Source organism: Xenopus laevis, chromosome 4S (genome assembly GCF_017654675.1).
Source record: "Xenopus laevis strain J_2021 chromosome 4S, Xenopus_laevis_v10.1, whole genome shotgun sequence".
In the NCBI taxonomy this organism is placed as follows: domain Eukaryota; kingdom Metazoa; phylum Chordata; class Amphibia; order Anura; family Pipidae; genus Xenopus; species Xenopus laevis.
The window spans coordinates 71,183,838-71,192,690 of NC_054378.1; positions in this window are offsets into that span (position 1 = coordinate 71,183,838).

The following is an 8,853-nucleotide window of genomic DNA, read 5'->3' on the forward strand; positions in this document are numbered from 1 at the left end:
CATTTTATTTTGTTTTTAAACACATCAGTTAATAGTGCTGCTCCAGCAGAATTCTGCACTGAAATATTTTTAAAACAGCAAACTGATTTTTTTTTTATATTTAAAGGGATTGTTCACCTTCAAACATGTTTTTCAGTTCAGTTGGTTTCAGATTTCACCAGAAATAAAGACTTTCTCCAATTACTTTCCATTTTCTATTTGAGACAGTTTTTCTAATATTGAAGTGTAAAGTTTCATTTTTCACCTTGTAAGGCAGCTCTAGAACGGGGTTCACTGACTCTTTTAATGATACATTTAGTTGATACATTTGTTATCTCTGGCCATGCTGAGAAGAATCCTTGAGTTCCATTAAAGGCAGCTGTTAGAATTGATACAATAGTTACTAATATTCCACAGATACTGCTGAGAAATGTATCAATTAATAGTATCAACTAATGTGGCAAATTGTAACAGTTCAGAATGCTCCTGGATCACTGAGCTGCCAAACTGAAACACTAGCGACACGAACATTAACTTTAAATCTAAATTTGGGGAAAACAGTTAAAAAATAAAAAATAAATAAATAAATAAAAGATGGAATGCAATTGAAAAAAAGTATTTGCTTATGGTGAACAATCTGAAAACAAGTCAACTAGAAAACGTGTTTGGAAGGTTAACAACCCCTCTTGAAATCTGACATGGGGCAATTTTTTCAGGTACCCTCAGTTATGTGACTGATAAACTTTAGTCACTCTTTACTGCTGCACTGCAAGTTGGAGTGATACCCCCTTTCCCCCAGCAGCCTATCAACACAACAATGAGAAGGGGGAACAGCCTGACACCTGCACTGCTAAAAATTCTCCCATGCCCAACTTAATGGTAGATGTGAGAACAGTGTCCAATATTAAAATGTCCAATCCCCACCACAATTCCTCCAGTTACACCTAGAAGCAGAAACAATAGCATATCTGAAAGTATTTTCATTAAGTATTTGCTCATTCTGACAATTCAGAATCAGGCACAATGACCTGAGATGCCTGCCTACACACCAATATCACAGCTTAAAATACATTTAGGGGTTTAAGAATAAAAGTTTAAATGATAGAGTGAATCATTTGTAATGTAAACCGTGTAATTTTGAAATAAAAACGACACCATAAAAATCATGACAGGATCCCTGTGACCTTTTTTGTTTTTTTCTTGTCTTTTCTTCTCTTGTCTGCCCTATCCTTCTTTCCCCTTTGCTGTCCTACATATCATTCATTCTCTTCTTTTCAACTGCCATTTTCCTTTATACTTTTCCTGCTAATTCTATGTTTTTCTATCCCCTTTCACACTTACAAAATATTTTCCTTGGACCTTTGCTCCTTTTTTGTGAGTCCATTCAACTGCTTTTGCTGAGTTCAGTCAGTGTTTTTGTGCAGTGTCTCCAGTCTTTGTATAGCTATATCCAGATATGTGCATACAGTGGCCGGATATGCAGTCAGTCTCCAATATCTGCATTCCAGTGCAGGGAAAACTGAACAAGTTATATTAAATTAACATCACAATGTCCCCAAAAATGCACCACAGTGACCCCTAAACATATATTATAATAATACAAAATAATGCAGAATAATTCTCAAATCAACACAGGTCCCCCAACTCACTTTTACCTTGCATAAAGTAATATTATTTTGCATGGATATTCTAAGTGATAGGAAAAAGTAGACATGTTTTCTGTAAATTCCCTGGATTGGAAAGTACCCTTATGCAATATTTTCAATATTTCATTATTAAATTAAGAAACCTGAGGTATTTAAAGGCTGTGATCAGCAGGAAATGCATCTACAGGCTGTCTGTTTTTTTCTTTTTTTCTTTTTCTAGAATGCATCCAATGGGCCACCAGTTCAGCTCTGGACTATGAGAAAAAAATGGCAGCTTCTACTCAGTCTCATGGGAAATCCTACATGTGCTGTGCTTTTTCCTGTTCAGAGAAAATTAGATCCTTTTCCCTGCCTTTCACACATGCACAACAAACCCTGTGCTATAAATTACAGATATCAGTTTCCGGGAAATTTCAACCATTAATAAACATACGCCAACTATGACAAATTATGCCCTAACCATAGAAAGTTACATAGTAACATAGTAAATTAGGTTGAAATTAGTTTGAAAAAAGACACACGTCCATCAAGTTCAACCTTTAAGGTCTTACATGCCTAACTGCTAGTTGATCCAGAGGAAGCAAAAAATCTAAATTGAAGCCACTTCAATTTGCCTCAGAGGAAAAATTCCTTCCTGACTCCAAAATGGCAATTGGACCAGTCCCTGGATCAACTTGTACTATGAGTTATCTCCCATAACCCTGTATTCCCTCACTTGTTAAAAAGCAATCAAACCCCTTCTTAAAGCTATCTAATGTATCAGCCTGTACAACTGATTCAGAGAGAATTCCACATCTTCACAGCTCTCACACTGTAAAAACACCTTCCGAATATTTAGATGGAACCTCCTTTCTTCTTCAGAATGGATGCCCACGTGTCAGCTGGAAAGACCTACTTATATATTTATACATAGTTAATAATGTCCAGTTTGAGATCTGGAGACCAAAACTGTATGGCATATTCTAGATGGGCCTTACCAGTGCTCTATACAGTGGAAGAGTGAACCCCTCCTCCTGTGACTCTATGCCCCTTTTAATACAGTACAAGACCTTGTTTGCCCTTACAACTGCTGTAGCATTGCTTACTACAGCCAGTACAGCTACAACCTAGTGCAGTCCCATTATATGTGTCTTGCATATTTTTACATCCCAGGTGCATGACTTTACATTTATCAACATTGAATCTCATTTGCCACTTAGCTGCCCAGATTGCCAGTTTGTCAAGATCCTGTTGCAAGGATGCCACATCCTGGATGGAATTAATTAGGTTGCATTGTATTGTGTCATCTGCAAACACTGATACATTACTTACAATACCCTCCCCTAAGTTATTAATGAACGAGTTAAAAAAAAGTGGACCCAATACTGAGCCCTGAGGGACACACACCACAAAAAAATCTTTCTCCAAGTAGTGCATATACCATTAATAACCACACTCAAGCAGTTGTTTTGGGGCACGGTATCAAATGCTTTGGCAAAATTTAAATAGATCACATCTACTGCTCCCCCACTGTCCAGCATCTTAATTTCCTCTTTATAAAAAGCAATCAAATTTGTCTGACATGACCTATCCTTCATAAAGCCATGCTGGTTGCTGCTCATAATGCCATTCACTAGGACAAAATTTGTTTTTACTGTTAATATACTCAAATTAGGGAGTCTATAGTATACTCCTATAATTAATTTGCTGGACTTTTTACAATCAGTGAAGAGCTCCATCCATAAGACTTCACCTCCCTTATTTTTTTAACATCACCTCCTCCTTTATATTTGCTTTTAAATCCCGCATAACTAACAGACATACCCCTACTTCTTTTCTATTGTCCCTCCGAAGCAAAGTATAGTTGCTGATATATTAACTGCCCAACAATGCAACTCATTCAGAGCCATGTTTTAGCCACACCAATCACATCATATTTTCCCTCAAGCACCAGCACCTCCAGCTCTCTCATTTTACCAGTCAGACTCCTTGCATTTGAAAACACAAGCAATTAAACTATGACCCTTGCTCCACTTAAGCCTCGTGTTTAAATATGGGAGAGTTGACAGCTCTAAACAAAGAAGCTCTGACTAGCTTGTGTTGTAGTGCCACCTAGTGGAAACGTTTCCACCTGCAGTAGACTTTTGTTGATTAATTGATATTTTTATTTAAGCAATTTCTTACTTATACATAGATAAAAGCAGACACATTAGGTTATGGGATGGTGTTCCAGGCCTAAGATGTTTAACATGGAGTTCCATAAATAATTGCTTGCCAACATTTTTAAAAATATATTGTCTAAGGCAAATTTAATTGTGATTGGCGTTTCCACCCAAAGTTCTTCTGTTATTTTAAAAACTCAGAAAGTGTTATAGGTGATGGGGACTTATATAAGTATGAAGGCCATAATGTGCTTTTACTTTAGTCTGTAGTCTCAAGGCAATCTAGATCAAAAGCCAGCACAACAGGTGGCTTTTCATCCTGTGCCAGGCTAAAGCTAGTATTTTTTTTTTGTTTGCCATTGATATATCTCTTCTTCCTTTCTGGAGAGCATGTGACTTGCATAGACCATACAGAGTGCCTTCCAAACAGTGGCGGAGCAAAAGTCAAACCATCTCCCCCCCACCCCAAAGAAATGTTAATTGACCAAGAAAAGCCAAACTTTTCCTATATTTCCAACTCTCTTTTTACCACGTGAGTCCCTTAAAATGTACCCACACATTGCATCAGTGGTAATTCTGGGCATGCTTCAATAATAATTCCTGTATCTGACTCCAGAACCAGAGGAAGCCAGCAACTGGTCAAGTAAGAGAAAGAGACAGACATTTCTGCTCTGGGACTGGTTGCCTTCTGCAGAGCCAACGCACCAATGATAAACAAATTAGCGGATAGTTATGGGGTGCGACATCAATGTGCCAAAATGGTTATTCATCTAGGCTGGAAGACCTGGTACAAAGTGCAAAAACATGGTGGATTGTACCTGTGTATGCCCAGCATTCCAATCATAAATTATCCTATGGTATTACTCAAAACTTGCCAAAGTATCATCTACTGACTGTAAGACATAACCGACAATCTTAAGCCAGTAAATGCTATTGGTGAGGCAGCAGCCCCAATGCTGCCCCCCTCTCGCTCTGAACTTTTAGGGTCAGAGTGGGTCCAGGAGGGGTTGCATCGCAAGTGTAGTGAGTGCTATTGCGCTTGCTGCACTAGCAGAGCCAAATTTCTGTGTTAAAAAATGGAAATTTGCCTCTTAAAGTTACCAGAGGTGGCCCTGGGTGGAGGTCATTTTTGTAAGATGATGCCGCGTAGAGCAATATCCAGAGAATGGGTGGCAAGGTTGATAATCAATTCTTAAGGATGCAGATAATGGAGGTGAGTATTTTTCTTATGTTAATAGAGCAAGAAATATTAATGCAATCTGCAGTATCACAGATGAATAAAAAGATATGTTTGCTTTTTTAGTTCTGTCATATAGACATTGTATGCAGGTAAATAGAATGGCCAAAATGACTGCAATTTCACCTAGCGATAAAAGTGTAATCTCCACACTTAACTACCTTTTAATGCAAAAAGAGGGTATGTGGAAGCACTCTAAGGCTAAGTAAAAATATATGAATACAATGGAGGTGCTACTGATCTGGCCCAAATAACTACAAGCATATGGGGTTAACCTTGACGTGTTATGGTGGCTTAACAATTTTATGATCATAAACTTGAATAGATACAAGATTACTTATGAGACAGGGGACCAGGGAATGTGCATTGATCAATGTTTACCTACCTTTTAATTGCTAACGTGGTACAACCCTCTAATAATCACTCTAAAACACTAACCAAAAGTGGTTCTAAGTCATGGCAGATGTTTCCATTGCCCATTATTTTTGTTACAGAGAAAAGGCAAGACAGAAAGGCATTTTCCCTAGTCCCCTAGATTCAGAGGGTGTCCCATGGCCAGAATATGTCTTTGACCAACTGTAAATTGCATATTATATTGTGTAATTACTGAGGTTATTAGTATATGTGTGATCCCTGATTTCCCTAACTCCCAGGAAGAGTCCAATTCAGAGGTGTGCAAATTTGCGTGGGAGTTTCTAAAAGAGGAACAATCTCAGAGAATAAACTGCCACCAACTTCCTCATAATAAAAGCTTAATCTGTCTTCTCAGAACCCTCAGGAGACCAGAGAAAGATTTACTACTCATGTACAGTGCGGGTGACCAGCTATAAACTAAAGCAATGAACTAAATATAGCATTAGAAGTCCTGGGAAATATGTAGAAATATAGTTAATCTCATATCTAATAATACAAGTAAAACACAAACACAAGTAATACACAAATACAGGGCAAGGCAATATCTAGAGTAGTAATATAGCTTATGTGAAAGATAATAACAATTATTAATTACTTTTTTGTCTGTACGTTTTCTTCAGATGAACAAATAGGAACAGTGGGGTGGAGACAATATCACTGAGGGCTCATGGTATAATACAATGATCTGTAATCCCCCCTCCCCCTTCTTCAGTAAATCAAAATTATAGTATTACCCCAACTTTGGGCCCAGTACCCTCTAAATTATTTGACCCAGTGTCACTACATTGGCCTTACTTGGATCACTCATACCTTAGTATCAGCAAAGAAAAACTTGAACTGTCTGTAAATAAAAGTCTTTCTTTCATCATTGTGACCCTTAAGAATCTGATTTTTTCCCATGAACTTTCTGGCAATCCAATAATTCAAATATTTGATTCCTTATTTACTGTACGATCTTTCTATGTCCCATTGCATGCTCAAAAAAGCTCTCCTTGCCTAAAATTTGGGGGCTCTAAAAAAGATTTGTATGGACAAACAGAAATTCAGTCTTTGGTTATAAGTACTTTAATTTTTGTGGGCAGACTGCCGAGAACAGCAGAATATCTCAAGGTGCTGAGGGACTTTCTATCATAATAGAATACAAAAAAAAATACAAATCTAAAGATGCCAATAGAACCAGTCCAGACCCAGTCCAGAGCAACAACATAAATGGACATTAAAGGGGTTGTTCACATTTAAATGAACGTTTAGCATAATGTAGAAAATGATTTTAATTTTTATTATTTGTGGTTTTTGAGTTATTTAGTTTTTTATTCAGCAACTCTCCAGTTGCAATTTCAACAATCTGGCCAAAATGAATCTAGTAACCATTCACTGTTTTCAATAACAGACTGGAATATGAATAGAAAGGGGCCTGATTACAAATGTATTTTTGCTACTGATTTTTCTAGTCTTACAGAGCATTTGTTGTTAAATGGGGTCAGTGAGTCCATTTACAACGCTTGAAAGAGTCAGAAGAAGAAGGCAAAAAATTAAAAATCTATAAAAAAGAAAAAATGAAGACCAATTGAAAAGTTGCTTAGAATTAGCCATTTTATAACATACTAAAACTTAACTTAAAGGTGAACCAATGCCAAGCCCATCATGTAACTGAACAAGAAACGAAAACGCAAATGCTGAAATAGAAAATAGCTGCATTTGTTGTTAAATGGGGTCAGTGAGTCCATTTACAACGCTTGAAAGAGTCAGAAGAAGAAGGCAAAAAATTAAAAATCTATAAAAAAGAAAAAATGAAGACCAATTGAAAAGTTGCTTAGAATTAGCCATTTTATAACATACTAAAACTTAACTTAAAGGTGAACCAATGCCAAGCCCATCATGTAACTGAACAAGAAACGAAAATGCAAATGCTGAAATAGAAAATAGCTGCATTTGTTTTACTAAGTTCTTCTATTCACTTAAAGTGTCTCATTATTGAATACCCCACTCACATATGTGGATGCTAAAACATGATTTTACAATAATACCTTGTCAAAACATCTGAGAAAACTTGCAAAGAAGAAAAAACATGACAGAAGAAAATGGACCATGTGCGTGCAAACGCAGAGATGAAAGTGCAAAACACACAAAACCTGCATGGATGCCGCAATCTCTATGGCCAACAGCATAGGAGAGGGCTTTATTTGTCATATCAATGTGTGTGGGAACAACCTTCTAGACACCAGTCTAAATGGCTGCCTGTTGCAATGCAGTGATTTATGGATTCATGCCTGATGTGATTATATCATTAAAAGTGTTCTGCCAAGGACATAAACCACATTTTCTGATCACATATTCCAAAAGTACCGCCCCCCCCTCCCCATTATTCTGTTTCATTTAAACAAGTAATCACAAGGGGCACCTAATATAAATTGGAAGCTCAGTTTTTAACAGTAGTATTACAAACAACAAGGTGGTGTTGTAAGTAGAGGTTGCTGGGCTCCACAGCTTAATTTTTTCAGGAAATAGCAAATCTTGGGGAAATCATTTATTTTATACACATATAGGTGCAGTAAGGGTACTCACAAGCAATATTTAGTGATTGTAAACTGCACGACCATCACCAAGCACTTGTTTTATTATCTGGGTACAAATAGTTAAAAAAAAAAAATATATATATATATATATATATATATATATATATATATATATATATATATATATATATATATATATATATATATAGATAGATAGATAGATAGATATTTGCTGCAAGGTATAGTGTTTGACACACTGCAGTGGCTTATATACACAGCATTGAAATATTTTAGAAGATTTTACTGTTGTCTGTATATGTGGATTTGGCAGATATCAAAGAGTTTAATGGGAATATCCACAAGGCTCAATTTGCAGTTATCACGGCTAGGTAGTAAATCAAAAGGCTGGCACATCCCTATCCATAGTATATAAACCTGAGGGCTGTCAGCAGGTTTTTCTCTGTTTACCAGAGGCACAGGTAAGAGCCCTTGCATGCTGCAGCCTGAGTAATTGTAAATTAGTGCTAAAGATGTCACTGCACAATTAGGAATTAGAACGGTGTTTTAAAAGAGTTAATAATGCATTTGGAAGGAAAATGAAATGGCTTTGTTTAGTTGTTGTACATTTTCATTTTAGATACTGTGGCTAAGTTCCAAACACTGGGAAGACTTGCCTGCAGTAACCCCCTAGAAAAATAATAGAATAGGAATTTTAATTGGTTGCCATGGGTAACTGTGCTGGTGCAAATGTTCCTAGTGTTAGAAAATGAGTTTCACTTTTTTAAGATTCACTGTATTATGATGATGATACGGACATTACCGTCAACTAGTAAATATTAATAATTTGATGTGGGGCCTATTTTTTAAAAGTCAATATTGCTTTTTTTTCCTGCAAATTGAGAAAATCAATGTGAAAACAT